Source organism: Sinocyclocheilus grahami, unplaced genomic scaffold (genome assembly GCF_001515645.1).
Source record: "Sinocyclocheilus grahami isolate Dianchi unplaced genomic scaffold, SAMN03320097.WGS_v1.1 scaffold1358.1, whole genome shotgun sequence".
Taxonomy (NCBI): Eukaryota; Metazoa; Chordata; class Actinopteri; order Cypriniformes; family Cyprinidae; genus Sinocyclocheilus; species Sinocyclocheilus grahami.
Window position 1 is genome coordinate 158,160 of NW_015506537.1, and position 18,117 is coordinate 176,276.

Consider the following 18,117-nt stretch of genomic DNA (forward strand, 5'->3'; position numbering starts at 1 on the left):
TGATATTAAGAGTGTACTTTCAGATATTTAAAATGCTGATATCAAATATCAAACATTATATATGTTTGTAAAATGGCATAACTTATATAAGCGCTTCGTGCTCATAGACTGTATAAAAACAGTTCGTGCTGCACTGTATTTATTTTGTCCTATCGTATTTATCATATGTTGTTGCCTTATTTAAAAATATGGTATACATTTAAAAGAAATGTATTTTAAGTTGATAGTATATACTTATGTATAAATGCATTCATGAATGATTTAAATGAATGGATTTTATAATAAAAATAGCAATGTGTAACATTTTACCATATTTAGTGCAACACTTTTATTTGTTCCCCACAAAATAGTTTTTTCACTAAATGTTTGGATTTTTAAAATTATTGTGCACTGATTTTTCTAGAATAACTTTTGCTGCCGAATTACCACTAACCTAGTTAAAGTTTTTGTCATAGATTATAAATATACATAGGCCTATATATTTTCATATTTGTTTATTTTATTTTTCTTTATAATGAAGTAGTCTGTATCTAGTAGATTGTGAAATAATGATTATCAGTTCCACACAGAGATATATAAATTCTACATTTATTTAAATGAGGGGGAAAAAAACTTCCCTGGTATCGGATCGGTATCGGCCAATTAGGGATGCACCGATATGAAAATTTTGGCCGATACAGATAACCGATTATTCTTTATTTTTGAAAGCCGATAACCGATATGTTGGCCGATAAATCTATGTCCAAATTGTTATATATTTTTTGAGAGCCTGATTACAAAAAAGGTCTGAGTGTGAGGTCATTAAAAGCCACATCCCAAACACTAAGCAGCCTAGTTTGAACGGTGTACGTTTTAAAAATAATTTTACTCTCCCATTACCAAATTTAGTCATAAAAAAGTCTTACAAATAAATAAAATAATGCATAAATAATGCAAACAAGTCACTGGACATCATTACATGTGTAAAGAATCAAAATGAATGCGCCATAGATCAATAAAACGGAATAGCCTCTGCACGGACAATAATTAAATGATTTTAATTACTAAACCATATTGTTGATGAAAATAATAAGAGAAAAATACAAGTGGTTGTTGTTATTAATAATATATCAATGATTTTGAAAAAGTAACAAATTAATACCACTGTTTTAAATAGCAGCCGTTGAGCTGCGCGTGCTGAAGCTGAAGAGCTGAATGAACATGGTAAACTGAAGCGTTTTGCTGGCAGCTTATTTAACTCAAGGAAATGCATCCTGAGATTAATATTAATATAACATAAACATAATATTACAACTTATATATGTACAAAATGATGCAGTTATTGCGTGCTATAGTCAGAATGTGTGATCCTGTTGTGGATGCGCTCTTCCCATAACAACGCGCTGAAACACGGCAACTAAACCCAAAGAATTCCCAACGTTTTATTATAATAATGTTCTCATTAGAATGTTATATACACGACATTCCCAATCATAGTTATTAATGTTGTGCACTGCTGTTTGAGCTGCGTGTGCTGAGCTAAAGATGATCACCGGTAAACTGAAGCGCTCTTTTAACTTAACCAAACACATTCTATATGAGATAAATCAGATATACATCAAATAAACACAATATTACAACGTACAATTGCACAAAAGGCTGCAAACGAACAGCGCGCATCTGAAGTGTCTCTGAAGGAAATAATGCATTATTTATTGGCTTTAAGATATCGGCCAAATTTTCTTATCAGGCCGATACAGATAACAAAAAAAAGAGCATTTATCGGCCGATACCGATATGGTGGCCGATATATCGTGCATCCCTACGGCCAATACTGAACCCTAGGTATCGGTATCGGAGGCGAAAAAGGCGGATCGGAGCATCCCTATTTATAACAGAGAAATGTGTGCAGAATTCGAATATATCTCATTAGATCTCATTCATTCTGCTGTGAGTTTTAAATACTACATCATAGATCGGATTTTTTTTCTTCAGGAAACGGCCAGACTAGAATAAATAGCAACACAGAAGTGATCAATAAACAATATGGCAAAATATATGGTTCTAGTGTTAATGAAATTCACAACAACAATAAAACAGTACAATGACAAACTAGCATGTATAATGTTTATTAACGTACATTAGCATACACCACATGCCGCCCAGACTTGTTTCCTCGTCATTTTTGCCACGCACACCCAAAGTGCTCGCACTGACAGTGCATTTCTCACTCTTCACGTGATCAGTGAAATCTGACTCCTGCTGCACTGTGCTGCTGCTCTGCAGCACGCGCTGGATGGAGCAGAGCAGACACTTTCAGTTTACAATTGTAGCATCTGTTGTCCAACTGAACTAAATGGTTTTCATTTATTAAAAAAAAAAAAAAGCTAAATAACAGTGGGGGCAGTACTGCGGGCAAGTAACGTATTCATCGTATGAGCGAAAACTGGGTAAAACCGGTAACATCGACTACTGCAGCAAGCCTAATAGATAGATAGATATTGCAATTAATTTAAAGAAATGCGACCAAACAATGTACTGGTGCGACCAACTGAAAAGTTAGTCATACCAGCGTGACCAGTGGGAAAAATGAGTCTAGAGCCCTGGCACCATTGTTTAACATCTGGTTTCTCCCAAGTTTTTTTTTCTTTTCCTCCATTTCTATCGTATGACATCTGGTTTCTCCCAAGGTTTTTTTTTTTCTCCATTTCTGTCACAGATGGAGGTTTGGTTCTTTGCCACTGTCGCCTTTGGCTTGCTTAGTTGGGGATACTTAATTTCTAGGAATATTGTCCGCTTGATTGCACAGATACTATTAGAGAACAGAACTGTTTACTATTGTCCTCCTACATTATCAACAGTATTTTCCTGCTTAACACTGTAAAGCTGCTTTGACACATTCTGTATTGTATAAAGCACTATATTAAGGCGACTTGATTTGAATGAGTCATGATCCCACAGTCATTGCTCACAAGGTTGACACATTAATTGTCAAACTATTTTACTGCAAGCACCCCTTTAGCAGATCTGTAATCAAAAGCTCCACATCCTTTCTTTATTCTGTCATTTACCCTATATGGTATGCAATTTGATATCGGTGATTTTTCCTGCTTAAAACAATATCAATAAACATTTTCGTTTATTTTATTTTATTTATTAAATGTTTGTTGTCTGAAGGTAACATCGTACAGACATATTGAAACATTTGTCATTTTTATGCAGAATTTTTTTTTTAAATGGAAAACATAAATTTTAACCGTCGACCTTTTCTTATTACACATTACATATTTAACAAAAAAAACAAAAAAAAAACATTTCATATCTAGCTGGGCAGCATTGCACAATCATGGAACACAAGTATAACCAAACCATCATATCAAGTGTTACGACCGTCTAGGGCCAGTGGCAACATAAATGAAACGCGGACTCACTCCCAAGATATTATCAAAAATAAAAAGATTTATTAACAAACTTATAATGAAAATGAGTAACAAAGGGAACAAATTCAGGAGTGGACCAGGCCAAAATAACAAACAAAAGTTAACTAATTTTAGTATACCCTTTAAATTCTCTAACCAAAATAAAACATAAAAAAAGGAATACAACACAACTTCCCTAACTCCCTTAACCCAAAACATAGAACAAACCATATAAAAGAAATGGCGTCACACTCCCTACTTCCCTTAAACTAAATACAATTGGAAATCAACTAAAACAAGAGCTTTTTCACAGTACGCACAATCACAAAAGAACCCCAAGACAAAGCAAAACAAATGGCACGCATTCGGCCTCCTAGAGTGTTTGGGGAGGTCCTTTTCACTGGAACCAGGACAGGACCAATCAGGAGCAGACCAATCAGGATCTCTGCTGGCTTGAGTACAGGCCACGCCTTTTCCTGCACAGACACACTCAGAAAAACATACACAATTCAAAAGACCCGAGATGTAACACAAGTTATCATATCAAAACATTCAAGGTAAAACATTAAAATCTTCATCATAACCTTATCCTTAGAAGCACATAAACACAAAATCTCCTTCCTCACTAATGGCACCTCACTGCTTGGCTATAGGCTACAGAGAGTTAAGGGAGCTCCACCGATGCAGTTTGATCAGACAATGCAAATGCACTTGTCACCCAGGTTTGCATGCAGGTTCTGGACCAAGTTGAAACTTGGCCAAATACTTACTTGTCACATAAGACAACTGAAACCTGAGACTGTGTTCTGGTTTTACATAACATTATCACCACTTGGGCCCCCAGAGGTAGCACCTGCTCGTGCTCACTTAGAACAGGGGTGTCCAGTCCTGCTCCTAGAGGGCCACTGTCCTGCAGAGTTTAGCTCCAACCCCAATTAAACACAACTGAAAGGTCTCACTAGGCATACTGGAAACTTCCAGGCAAGTGAGTTTAGGCAAGTTGGAGTTAAACTTTGCAGGACATTGGCCCTCCAGGAACGAGTTTGGACACCCCTGACTTATAACAATACTGAAAAATGTGGATGTGCCTTGACAAAGCAGTTAGTCATGGATGATGCCAGATGATCTGGCCCGTCAGAACAATTTAAAGCCACACTTGTCTGGCTTGTTGGCAATATACTGGCAGAAAATGCAAGCTTGTGCCTTTATATGTCATCATGATTTCATCCACATTGCGCCTGTAAGTGGATGGGATCAGGAGACTCTGCTCTTGAAGCATCTCAAAGATGGGGCAGATTTTGTAAAAATCAGTCTGAATTGTCATTACACTGCTGGTTATCATTAAATGAATAAATGCTTGAAAGATTTCTTTGGCATGGTTTGAGCTACAACATTAAAGTGTGATTGGTGGTCCCAGTAGTCCTCCAAATATAAAAAAACAAAGACTCGAGGGTGAGTCAAAGGTCCTCTGGTGTGTTTTTTCTCCTATTCTTACGGAGCAGTGATTTGCTTAGGCAGCCTCCGTAGTCTCTTCTGCCAGTGTAGGCTGATTATTACAATCCTTTATTTGGTCATCACTCATATCACCACCAGAGTCTTGAGGATGTTCTGGTACAAGTGTGTGTCCTTTCACACATCACTGCTCTTCTGCATTATCTCCACTGGCTACTTGTGGCATCAAATATTAATTTCAAGATATTACTTCTGACATTTATGGATTTACAACAGAAGAACAAAATTTGTCACAGAGCCAACAATATTCAATAAAGAAGACATTGCTAAATCATTGACTGTAGCTGGCAGGATGAGCATAAACTTCTTGGAGCAAATTGAGGTAGGTGGATGCCGTTCCAGTGGCAGTCCTGAAAGACAGATTCTGAAAGCCAATTCTGACTGCAACTGGGAGCCAGTGAGGTGAGATCAGTATGAGTGTGATGTGGGTTCTCTTTGACTGATTGAAGACCAGATGTGCTGCTTAGGGTGCATCAAAAAGTAAGATCAAATGTAAGATTTTCACTTTTGGTCCTAGCATAAATTCATTCCACTTAAGTTAATGGCCGTTGGCCAACGTCGGGCCGACGGCGAGCGACAGTCGGGCTAGTTTGTTTGGTGTGTTCCACTTGTCGGCTCTCGTCGGGCTCACGTTGGCAGCAGTTTGCCTGATTCGTCTGGGCCATCGGGACCGTCGGCACGAGTGAGAGCTCTGGTTGGATGTTCAGTTTAGCGAACGAGTCAGTGCCCGAGAATTAAAGCGAAAGTGTTGAAAACAAGCACGTAAATGAAGGCGGTAAAGACAGAAGGCTGTTTTAATGTTACGTGATCTTTCCCAATCATTCTAATATGTGAATGTTTTCGTAACAACATGAGCTGCTTAAAATGATTAAAGTTATCAACGTTACTGATATTCAAAATGGTAAGCAAGTGCTGCTTTGTTTACGTTTCGTATATCTGCGTTTATCTCATATATCTTTGTTTCGGTTTCACCTTTTGAATGACGAATATGCTGTATAATATTGATAGCTGCTGATATAGACCGTTAATTCCTCTCACGCATGCGCAGAACTCACGTGATAGTTTGCCGTCAGCTGTAGTCTGTGTGGTGTGTTCGAGCGCAGCTTTTTGGTCCGAAGCTGCCGACGTGAGGTGACAACACTGTCGGCTTTCATCGCCGCTAGCTCTTTGAAGTTGGCTTGGTGTGTCCAGGCCTTTAGACAGCAAATGTGCAAAATATTTAAAAAAATTAATATCATCGACCAGGTCCACATGTGATGCAAAATATTGTTACAAGGTCACAAATAAGCATGTACGTTTAAAAAGAACAAAAAGAATAACTGGTTTCTGGTACTCATTGGATACTTTTTTTAATTCTTTATTTATGTTTCTTTACTTATTGAAGTGATGTATAGGCCATACTGGGAATTTGTCCTCTGCATTTCACCCAGTGAACAAACACACACGCCCAGAGCAGTGGGCAGCCATTTGCTGCAGCGCCCGGGAGGAATTTGGGGTTCTGTGCCTTGCCCAAGGACACCTCAGTTGTAGGTATTGAAGGTGGAAAAGAGCACTGTTCATTTACTCCCCAACTGCCCACTGCCACCACCATTTCGTTGTGAATGATTGTGAGTGTGTGGCATCAAGCTGAGTGCTGATTATTTTGATGCAGCCAGATCAAGAGCAGCAGTATCAGAACATTCTGCAGGTGGTTGAGGAAGACCAGAAGCTGGGGCATAACCTTGGAGGCTGTGGTGGCCTAATGGTTAGAGAGTCGAACTTATAACCTGAGTCACAGGTTTGATTCTCAGAACTGGCAGGAATACCAATGACTGAGGTGCCCCTGAAGAAAGCCCAACTGCTCCATGGCTGCTCTGGGGGTGTGTGTGTGTGTGTGTGTGTGTGTGTTCACTACTCACTTCTGTGACTTTATACATGTACATTAGGGCACATGGCAGTTATGGCCTAATGGTTAGAGAGTCATACTTGTAACCCAAAGGTCGTCAAGTGCAAAGCTTTGGGTGTGTGTGTTCACTACTCACTTCTCTGTGTGTGCACTCAGATGGGTTAAATGTAGAGCATCTAATTCTGAGTATGGGTTACTATACACAAGCACAAACCTACATAATCTGGCTGTTGTTAAAAAAGATCAGTTGGTCATCAAACAGCACCTCCAGGTTCCTTGCTATCCTGGTCCGTCATGAAAATGTGCCAGATTTATGAATATCATTTTCATCTGCAGTCCCTGGATATATGAGTTTCACAAAGCAACATGGCATACATTTAAAGGAGAAGCTAACGCGTCAAGAGGTTATGGAATTTTGAAGCAAGAAACAAGAAAGTATATAGCCTACAGAGGTTAGATAATTTGCAAATATTAATCCTTAGTTGTTATACGCAAACAGCATAAGCATATGGCGTATACATATTGACCTGACTACACCATATAGTATTAGAAGAAAGATGTAGCCACAATCGCATTGGCAAAAGCAGGTCATTTGTAACTTTATTTTTAATAAGTAATTTCTTTGCAAAGATCGAGCTTAAATCTTGACTGAGATTCTTCACTGTTTCTCTGCAAAACTGAACATGGTTAAGAAGACACCAAAATATTCCTCTTTTTTTTCCTTTTTCTTTTTTATAAATCATTACATGGAATTACTGAGTTATGGGTCTGACTTGAGCAGGGACATGTCTATTCCCTTTAGTTTCTTTATTTTACTTTATTATTATTATTTTGTGTCTTAACCCCTAGAAGATGTAGTAAATGGGAGACTGAGATCAGTCTATAAAAATCAGATCTCCTGAGTTATACTTTTTTTTAAATTATAGGTTTAACAGCCTAAAGAAAACGAAGAGTTAGCAATATTGAGGGGTTCAAAGATTACATGTATCACCTCTTTCAGTAGCTTAATGGGTATAGGATCTGTTTGATTTACATACCTAAATGTTTTGATGTCTATTGCTTTGTGCCATTAAAATGGAGTTTTATTTGTCTTTTTTCACCTTAGACGTGATGGCACTGAAAGAGGAGAGTGAAGAACTGAATGAAACTGAAGAGAAAGATCATCATGATTTCATACCTGGAGACAAATCTTACAGTTGCTCACAAACGGAAAATACCTCACGAAAAAGGGATTTAAAGACAGGGGCTAAAAGCTACTTAACCTGCTTTCAGTGTGGAAAGAGTTTCAGTCAAAACAAAAAGTTACAAGTCCATATGAGAATTCACACAGGAGGAAAGCCTCACACACATCCTCAGTGTGGAACAATTTGTGATCAAGATGGGAACCTTAAAGTCCACATAAGAATTCATACTGGAGAGAGCCCATTCATCTGCCAACAGTGTGGAAACGGATTCACTCAAAAAAGAAGCCTTAACCGGCACATGAGAATTCACACCAGAGAAAAGCCTTACACATGCCGTCAGTGTGGAAAGAGTTTTGATCGACATGCAAACCTTAAAATCCACATGAGATCACACTCTGGACAGAAACCCTACACATGCCCTCATTGTGGAAAGGGATTCAATAAAAAAGGACACTTTGAAGACCACATAAGAATTCACACTGGACGGAGCCCATTCATCTGCCAACAGTGTGGAAATGGATTCACTCAAAAAGGAAGCCTTAACAGGCACATGAGAATTCACAATGGAGAGAGGCCTCACACATGCCGTCAGTGTGGAAAGAGTTTTAGTCAACATGGAAATCTTGAAGTCCACATGAGACTTCACACTGGAGAGAAACCTTACATCTGCCAACAGTGTGGGAAAAGTTTCAACCGCAAAGGAAACCTTAATTACCACATGAAAATTCACACTGGATAGAAGGCTTTCACCTGCAAACTGTGTGGAATAAGTTTCGCTCTAAAAGGAGGACTTAATAGGCACATGAGAATTCACAACAAAGAAAAGCCTTACACATGCCCTCACTGTGGAAAGGGATTTTATCAACATGGAAACCTCAAAATCCATGTGAGAATTCACTCTGGAGAGAAACCCTACACATGCCCTCACTGTGGAAAGAGTTTCAACCAAAAAGGACACTTTGAAGGCCACATAAGAATTCACACTGGAGAGAAACTCTACACATGCCTTCAGTGTGGAAAGAGTTTCAATCGAAAAGGACGCTTTGAAGACCACATAAAAATTCACACTGGGGAGAAGCCTTTCACCTGCCAACAATGTGGAAAAAGTTTCAACCGAAAAGGAATCCTTAACAGACACAGGCGAACTCATACCGGAGAGAAGTCGTTTAAATGTGGTCACTGAGTTTCAGATCTAAAGTAGCCCTTAAGTACCACATTAGAATTCACATATGAGAGAACTGTTTTATGTCATCAGTGTGGGACAAGTTTCACAGATAGGAAGCATCTTAGGAATCATGAAATAACTTGGATCAGAGAGAAGCCTTTCGTGTGCCATCATTGTGGAAAGACTTGCAAAAACAAAGCAAACCTTGAGTTTAACCTGAGTGTCCCCTGTGTGAAGTTCTTTTTCATTGTTTGCTTAAAAGTTAAAAGAAGATCAAAATACGTGAGCATCAAATTTAGCTAACATCCCGGTTACACTTTATTTCGATAGTCCACTTTAGACATTCGACTAACTATAAGTAACTTTGTCTAACTACATGTCAACTAATTCTCATTAATTTGCAACTACATGTCTACTAACTCTCAGAGTAGACTGTTAGGGTAGGTTTAGGGTTAGTAGACTAAGTTGACAAAGAAAGGGTTAGAGTTAAAAGATATGTAGTTGCAGAGTATTAGTAGACTGTCTGCTTAATGTTAACTAGCAGTTAGTAAAGTTACTTACTGTTAATATAATATCTAAAGTGGACTACCGAAATAAAGTGTTACCAACATCCCAAGTGGCATTTTAGATTAATATGTAAATATGTCCTGTGCATTTTCCTTTCAATCACAAAATATAGCATTCCTATTGGTCAGTGTTAGAGGAACTCAGCTTAGTCTGATAGTTAACCTGCTTTAGACCAGGTTAGTTTCCCAGCATAAGTTGCCACGGTGACTGAAGTTATATGTTAAATTTGCTTTATGGAACCAAATCATTTGACAATGAGTCAGACTATCTGAAATAAGCCTGGCTTATTTGGTTAACTTGTTTTATGAAACAGGCCTTAAGGCATTAAAAGTGATCATATTTTCTCCATTGCATCGTATTGCATCGAATCGCATTGTGTTGAATCAAATCGAATCGAAATCGGATCACACTGCATCGTAATAGGGGTGAATCGTATCGCATCGCATTGGTAGCTGCTTCATATGTATCTTTAATGTATTGTACCGTTGGCTATGCATCAATATGCGTATCGTATCTCAGTCATGAGATACACATCCCTAACAGACACATACACACACAAAGAGTAAGATGGTCAGATCAAAGGCTGAAATTCTGCCTTAGTAACCTACAGTCCAATCCCAGCATCTGTAAATAAAAACAAAAACTTGAATGGGTATGACTGGGTATGTGTATTTGAGCCCTGTCCTCTCATTTTGCACAATGGCAAAAAGGTACACTGCTGAGGAAACCCTTGAATACCTGCTTAGGCCAAGTGTAGAAGAAGAGAATGCTGCCCCAGACGAGGCAGTGGATGAAGAAGAGGATTGTACAAAAGCTGAGCCAGATTTGGAGTCAGAGGAGGAAGATTCGGATGAGGAAGGCCCTGTAACCTACACATCAAGGAATGGAGAAGTACTGTGGTGTTGACCTCCTCCTCCACAAACACAAGGGAGAGCACAGGCAGAGGAGGTCCTCAGGAATACCCCTGGACCAACCAGGTATGTGTGTACACGAGTGGAGGACATTAGGTCAGCATTTAAATTATTTTTTTACAAAGTCCATTCAAAATATTCTGCTGGAGATGACCAATTTAGAGGGGCGACGAGTGTATGGAAATGAGTGGAATGATATTGTGCTGGAAGAAATGCAAGCATTGATTGGCTTTCTCATACTTGCTGGCATTCGCAAATCCAATAATGTGGCAACAAGGAGCTTATGGGATGGTGAGATGGGGAGGGTAATTTTTTTCGTGCCACCATGCCACTGAAAATGTTTCACAAACTGTCAAGGGTTGTCAGATTTGATGACAAAACAACAAGACATGCGAGAAGTAGTGCTGGGCAGTATGACCAAAAATGTATTTCATGGTATTTTTCAAAATTATACCGGTTTCATGGTACATGCCGTTATTTTTTTTTTTATGCATGACCGGGCGTTAACCATATTTTCTACTGATTGAGAGAGGAAATACTGCAGTACATTGACTTAGAATGCCCTATTTTACTGTCATGATGAGTGAATAGTCAAAAAATACCACACTAAACACGACCCCTTTTAATACGTTAACCAGGAGTCACTCTCATTTATAATTGCGGCATCATCTGATAAAATCAACATGCATCTAGACTAAAGAGCGGCTATGCGGTTGTTTTGGCTATATTACTTTTTTGTCTCATGCAGTGCACTGCCTGCATCGGAGTAACGAACTAAAAAAAACAACAAACAAAAAAGTACATATGATATTAACAGACGAACTACGCTCATATTTATAATTCCAAACAATCAGTAAGCGACAGGTGCTAGGAAACTCTGTTTTGTACTCATTTATTGACGAGTCGGCTGCGGTGCGGCCAACTGAATGCGCTGCTTCTCTGCCACTCACTGCACAGAACAGGCGCAGAGAGAGGTGACACTTCTCCGGGAAAGTCAGACCTCGCGTTCGCGGGACAGCACTGGCAAAATCTTCCAACTGAACTATAGCTAAGGTTTATCCAAAAAAGTCGCTAGGTTTGTCAGTATGAATATTCTATGAAAAAAAGCCACTAAAAGTGTCTGAAAGTTGCTAAATCTAGCACTAAAGTCGCGCTCGTGTGTGTGAGATGCGGGAGCTGATGGCAGGGGGCGGTGGATATTTGTGGCGGTCAATGTGGATATTGTGGATGAGTTCTTCTGTGTCAGCATGTTCTATTAGTTCTACAGCTTCAGTTACAGAACTTTCACGCTTAGTAACACATACAGCTGTTCCCTCACCACAGTGCAACAGTGAAAAGGGACCCCTTTCAGACAGTGTCGCGTTCCGAACGTTGTTTAAGCGACATACACCGGTATTGCGGTATTTTCAAAATTCATATCATAACAAAAATAAACACCGGTATTCGGTATGAACCGGTATACCAGCATTAGCGAGAAGACAAGCTGGCACCTATCAGAGAAATCTGGGGGAAATGGGTGGAGAGACTGCTTCTGATGTACAATCCTGATCTCGGTGTAACTGTGGATGACTGCCTGGTTGCATTCAGGGGGCGGTGCTCTTTCAAGCAATACATCCCAAGCAAGCTTGGAAAATATGGCATCAACATCTGGGCCCGTATTTATCAAGCCTCTGAGAATTACTCAAGAACGCTGCTAAGAATTGATTTGTGTAAAAAAAATTCTTGGCTCAAAGCTGTGCTTAAAAGTTAGTTATCAAGCATCTCAGTTGTAATTTATGCGAAGTGTAAGACTAAATCTTAAGCGTCAGTCTTAGAGTTGATTCACGACATTTTGCTGTGCCACAAACAGGATTTTGGATGATGACATACACGTGGACCAATCACTGAACAGATTTCCTTATTTAAAAATATTCTCAGATAAATTCTCATTGAATTGTGAAATTCCTAAGAGGAGTTTACATTCAACACACATTTGAGAGTGAAGAATTTTAAAGAAAACACATTATGAAATACACATTGGAAACTATAATCTGAGTGCCCTTTGTGAGGTGGTGCAGCGCGTACTTGGGGAGGACAATGCTGTCATCTCCGGAGTGGAGGGTAGCCAGGATCCTGCAGCAATGAAGCTCGAAATTCTTTTACAAAGGTGCGGCCCAAATAGTTTTTATATATACAGCGTTTGAAATGTTTTATTTTTCAGTTATAATGAAGACGTAGGGGATTCGCCTGAGCCGGCCAGCCTAAGCACGAGCTCTCCGTATGCCTCCCCCGCTTTGGATGTCCTCTCAAGCACGTCAAGTCAGGTATGCCCGGTGGTGAATTACAGCCCAGCAGTGGATGACAGCCCGGCAGAGGACCCGCTCCCAGACGACCTGCAAGCACTGCGGGGAGAAAAACTAAAACTTACAGGAACAGGAATACTATACTATAGCACTGAAAAGAAAAAAACAAGAGTGAGAAATAAAACCATAGACTGTAAAAAACATGGACGTCCGTGACGTCACCCGTAGGATTCTGAGGAGCATTTTTGAAGCCCAAAGTGGGCGGAGGCGGCCGTCGCCATCTTAGCAGCGCGTCACTCCCGGATAATCGAAAATTGGCAAAGAGGTGGGGCGTGGGTGGAGCTAAGGTGCCTGGTTGCTGAAACCACGCCTACCTACCTCGAAGTATTGGCGGTTGGCTTTTGACTTTTACAGTCTATGGTTTTTGAACCGGTTTCCAGCGCTTTCCAGCTTACTCTTGAGGTAAATTAACCTGAAACTACACAACAAAACTTTAAATACTGATATCATCAGGGCACTCAAGTCTCTCGCATTCACACACACACACACACACGGTTTCGCTATCTTTGTGGGGACTCTCAATAGGCGTTATGGTTTTTATACTGTACAAACTGTGTAGTGCAGGGTATACGCCGGTACACGGCGTATACCCACTTCTTTATCAGTCGGCTGCGTATACCCATTTCTAACGTTAAATCCCCTCTGATGTGCATCATTCAGTAGTGTCCTGCATTAGCCAAAACCACGACAGTCCACCACATGAATAGCTAATCCAATAGCATGTGAATAAATGCAAATATTCCCTAAAAACACCCAGTAAAGATAGTGATGCAGTTAGGACCGTTGCGCCTGACATAACGAAAACAATACCTTAAAAATAAAAAAAGCAGGTTTTTACGATCACAAAATTTCTTAAACTGGGGATCTGCCTATACTTTTCAGTTCAAGGATCCAGTTAATGAATGCATTCAAACAGTATAATACAGAGAAAACCTGACCGATTTCATCAGAGATTGCGGAGAGTCATGTCTAGATGTCAGTAAATTACTCTTTTCAGCATGTATTTGGTTTAATAGCACGAGTGTTTTAAACTTTAGTTTTAAACTTAAGAGTATACCCACTTCTCCAGGCACCACTACACCAATATTCTATCCCCCTACACTGACCGTACACCTAAACCTACCCATCATACAAAACTTTCTGCATTTTTTTAACAAGATGTTTATTTCTTTCAGTGATTGATTCCTCTTGTTATGGCCACCCGTGATGCATGTACAGCAGTCTATGAACACAACTTAAACTGTAAGTACTAGTCTTGGCTACTTGACATTTGACAGCTGATATTACATTGTCTGTTTTAAAAGGTCAGCCAAAAAAATTTGACTGTCTATATTTTGAGGTGTTGCTCCCTTGTTCTATTTTCTCCCACGTGACAGTATTGTCAACGTAAACATTAAAAAAAACTGGGCTACCTTTCATAGTTAACTTCTTATTTTTCAGTACCTCTGGCATTTATTAAACACCTTTATTTTCCTTCCATAGACACAGTGTGGATCATTGGTGACCGCTATGTCAGACGTGGTGCCCAGAGAGCTGCCCAGACCATGGGAGGCAACCTCAGTCTGCCAGGTGTCCGTGTCTGTTGGTTTGGCTGGAGTGGACTGCGCTTGGAAGGACTTCTCCCCTTTTTCCACCACTCCCTGCAAGGAAGAGCAGCACCGGATGTCCTCGTCATCCACTGTGACGGCAATGACTGGTTAAGCTGGTTAATGTCATGAAGGAGGACCTGCACCAGCTTAAACTCCGGAACCCTGGCATGAAGATCATGTCTTCAGCTGTGACCCAGAGGTGCCGGTGGAAGGCTGGTGCCAATCCGTTCCCGGAAGTTTGTTAACAGCGTTATGGCTACATTTGTTTGTAGCTTAAATGGTGTCATGATTTAGCACCCTCACATTAGGCATGACAGTCCTGGGCTATTTTTAAAAGATGGATTTTATTTCACACCTAGGGGAAATTATGTGTTTTTAATTACTGTAGCTAACTGCCTTAAAGACCTCATCCAAATGCAGCGAACTGCTTACAGTTGTCACTGCTTTTGAATTTGGCCTTTAGGGCCCATTTGGATATGCCTAAATATAGCCCTGACTATCATGGCTAATGTTGAGTTTTTTATGTTCATTGTTAAGCAACACCTGTAGCCATAACACTGTTATCACCTCTGCGCTTCCTTTTCTCCTCCTTTTGTTTCATTATTTTTTTGTTAAGCCTTCAATAAAACCACTTGACTTGATAAGAATATTCCTGGTATTCGTTCTTCCCTTATTGTATGAATTAATGAAGAGTGTTGCTTGTTTGTGAAAGATAGAGCTGGGATAGAAGAAAAGGGTTTATGAACAATGTTTGGATCATTTTGAGTGCGCTAAATAAATGAATCTGATTTTTTAAATGACAAGAAGTGATTTGCCACAAACACTGCTTTTAATAAAGAAAAAACTGAACTATAGCTTCAAATACGGGGTTCTTAAGTAGTGTTTATGCGGATGTGTGTGGATAACATAGGAAAAGGTGGAGTACAAGTAAAAAAAAAAAAAAAAAAAAGGCTTAGCAAAGCAATAGGGTGCAGACAACAGCAGAGAAGTGAAAGAGCCATGATGGAAGCAATCAGCTCCTTTGGCACATCAACAGACAATATGGGTACGGCTACTGACAAAACACAAGCAGGGGACATTACATGTCCCATTACAGGGGCCTCAGAGATATTGAACAGTCCTTCATGTCAAGTCAAGTCAATTCAAGTTTATTTGTACGGCGCTTTTCACCATACAAATCATTACATGAGAGAAAGATGACAAGGTAAAATACATTCAATATGGCCGGTCTTGGTTAAAAGCCCACTCACCACGACAAGATGCAGGCCAGGAGTGGGAACATATAACACAGGACAAACATACAGGACACTACAAAACCATAGGGACAAGACAAGACGATAGGAACAACTTTAAATATTAACATTTCGCCCAGCCCTAATGAAAACAGTAATCAAAAACAGCAGACTATAAATAATTTATAATACATATAAATAAAAATTGGATTTAAAGCTATTTTTATAACAACCTCAAATACTAAATTACTGTATTACAATAACACTTCAATAACTCAATATCTATAATATTAAATCAAACTAACCAAAGATGTTAACTTTTTGAAGCTTTCAACTTAACATGAGAGAATACGAAAAAATAAAAAAAATTAAAAATAGACTTGTGATTTTTTTTTTGTAAATCTGTCATTAACTGCTCTTTGACACAGAATTCCAGAAACTCTACAGAATCATTGACCAGGGAGGTTGCATATGTATTTCATATAATAGGTGGCAAACAGATCAATATCACCTTAGTTCATGCAGACTCTAAGGCTACATCCACACGAAGCCAGAGCTTTCCCTATCCAATCTTTTTTTCCCTTCGTCTAAAGCAATATCTGCATCCACACGAAACCGACACAAAACGAGGTAGTAAACATGCTAGACCAGTATGTGGCGCTGTAATTCTGCCACAGAGATACACTAAAAACGGAGAAGAAGACTTAGACTATACGCATAAACCTTGTGCGCGGTATACAAACGAACATGGAACAATACATTTATTAATCCGTGTTAATGTTAATAAAAAGACAATCGTTCAGTGTTTGTTCATGTTTTTGTTGCTGTTACGTAATGTAGCGGTGTCTGACTAGGGGCAAGACGTGGCCTGATGACGTCATCGTTTCAGAAAATATACGGATTCGCTGTCCACACGAAAACACAAGGGAGGCTTTTTCAGATTTATCCACTCTGGGCCCGGGTTTAAAAAAAAACCGGTTTAACTTTCCCAAACCGAATATTTTGTAACTGATACGGAACTTAATAGGTAGCCAGTGCAGAGACTGTAAAATTGGGGTAATATGATCATATTTTCTTGACCTGGTAAGGACTCTAGCCGCTGCATTTTGGACTACCTGTAGCTTGTTTATTGAAGATGCAGGACAACCAGCTAGCAGTGCACTACAATAGTCCAGTCTAGATTTTTCATGTGACACGGGAAAGCCCATGCCTGTCCTTCAGGCATGCCCTTCCCAAATAAAAATGTCAAGAAACATAAAAAATATGACATTATTGCAGAGTAAATAGGTGTTCATAACAGAGATATATGTGTTTATGTTCATTAATCAGTCTATCACTAGTATGAATGTACAGATTAAACACTAAAATTATTACTGCTATTAAAAGAACATGTAACTGTTCTCAATAATTATCTTTATCTCTAACTATCTCTGTGTTCTGCCGTCTTACTTGGAAGATAATTTTTCCTACATGAAATTCACAGAGAGATTTTTTTTTAACCATTCTCACTCGCATTAAATGCACTGGAATTAAAAAGGTTGGCAAAAAGTGGTAATTTTGCTGGATTGGTAAAATCTCTAATTGGATTTCTGCATCTGTGAAAAACTAAAATTCACTGGTGTGTCACTAATTTCACCTTAACAGTTAATGTATGATAGTCAATACTTCACCAATTTAAACTAATGACTTTGTAGGGTATAAAACAAGGTATTTATACCCTGGAGTCACTGCACAGACGAGAAGCCGTGTTAGGAGTCCAGTTTTGTCGTTTCACGTTGAGCATCCACTGGTCTAGTCTGAGAGGGTCTGGATCACCTAGAGGAAAACTTTACACAGACAAATAGATAGTTACCTCTTTCACAGACTACTTTGCAGTCCTCATTCTGTTCGGGACATTTTAAAACACTTAATTTGGCTTAATGCATTAAGACTTTAGAGAAGTTTTTCAAAGACCAATCTCAGAAAACACGTTATTAATAAATCATACTCATGTACAGACAATGAGTCCAGAATACTGAGTCCAGAATATGAACGCAGCGTGCGTTTAGTGTTTTCCTTCCATAGAAAAACGTTATAAGGAAAACGCTTAAATGGCTTAAAGAGGTCATATGATGCTGCTAAAAAGAACATTATTTTGTGTATTTGGTGTAATGAAATGTGTTTATGCGGTTTAAGGTTTAAAAAACACAATATTTTCCACATACTGTTCAGTATTGTTTCTCCTCTATGCCCCGCCTTTCTGAAATGCGTTGATTTTTACAAAGCTCATCAGTCTGAAAAGCGAGGTGTGCTGTGATTGGCCAGCTATCCAGTGCGTTGTGATTGGCCAAAT

At 39.2% G+C, this 18,117-nt stretch overlaps 2 pseudogenes; both read left to right on the forward strand.

Moving 5' to 3' along the window:
- LOC107569552 (gastrula zinc finger protein XlCGF57.1-like) overlaps nucleotides 1-9,449 on the forward strand; it is a 25,901-nt pseudogene extending 16,452 nt beyond the window's left edge.
- A 677-nt stretch (nucleotides 9,450-10,126) lies between these two features.
- On the forward strand, nucleotides 10,127-15,191 carry LOC107569556 (uncharacterized; annotated as a pseudogene).
- Nucleotides 15,192-18,117: the final 2,926 nt, after the last annotated feature.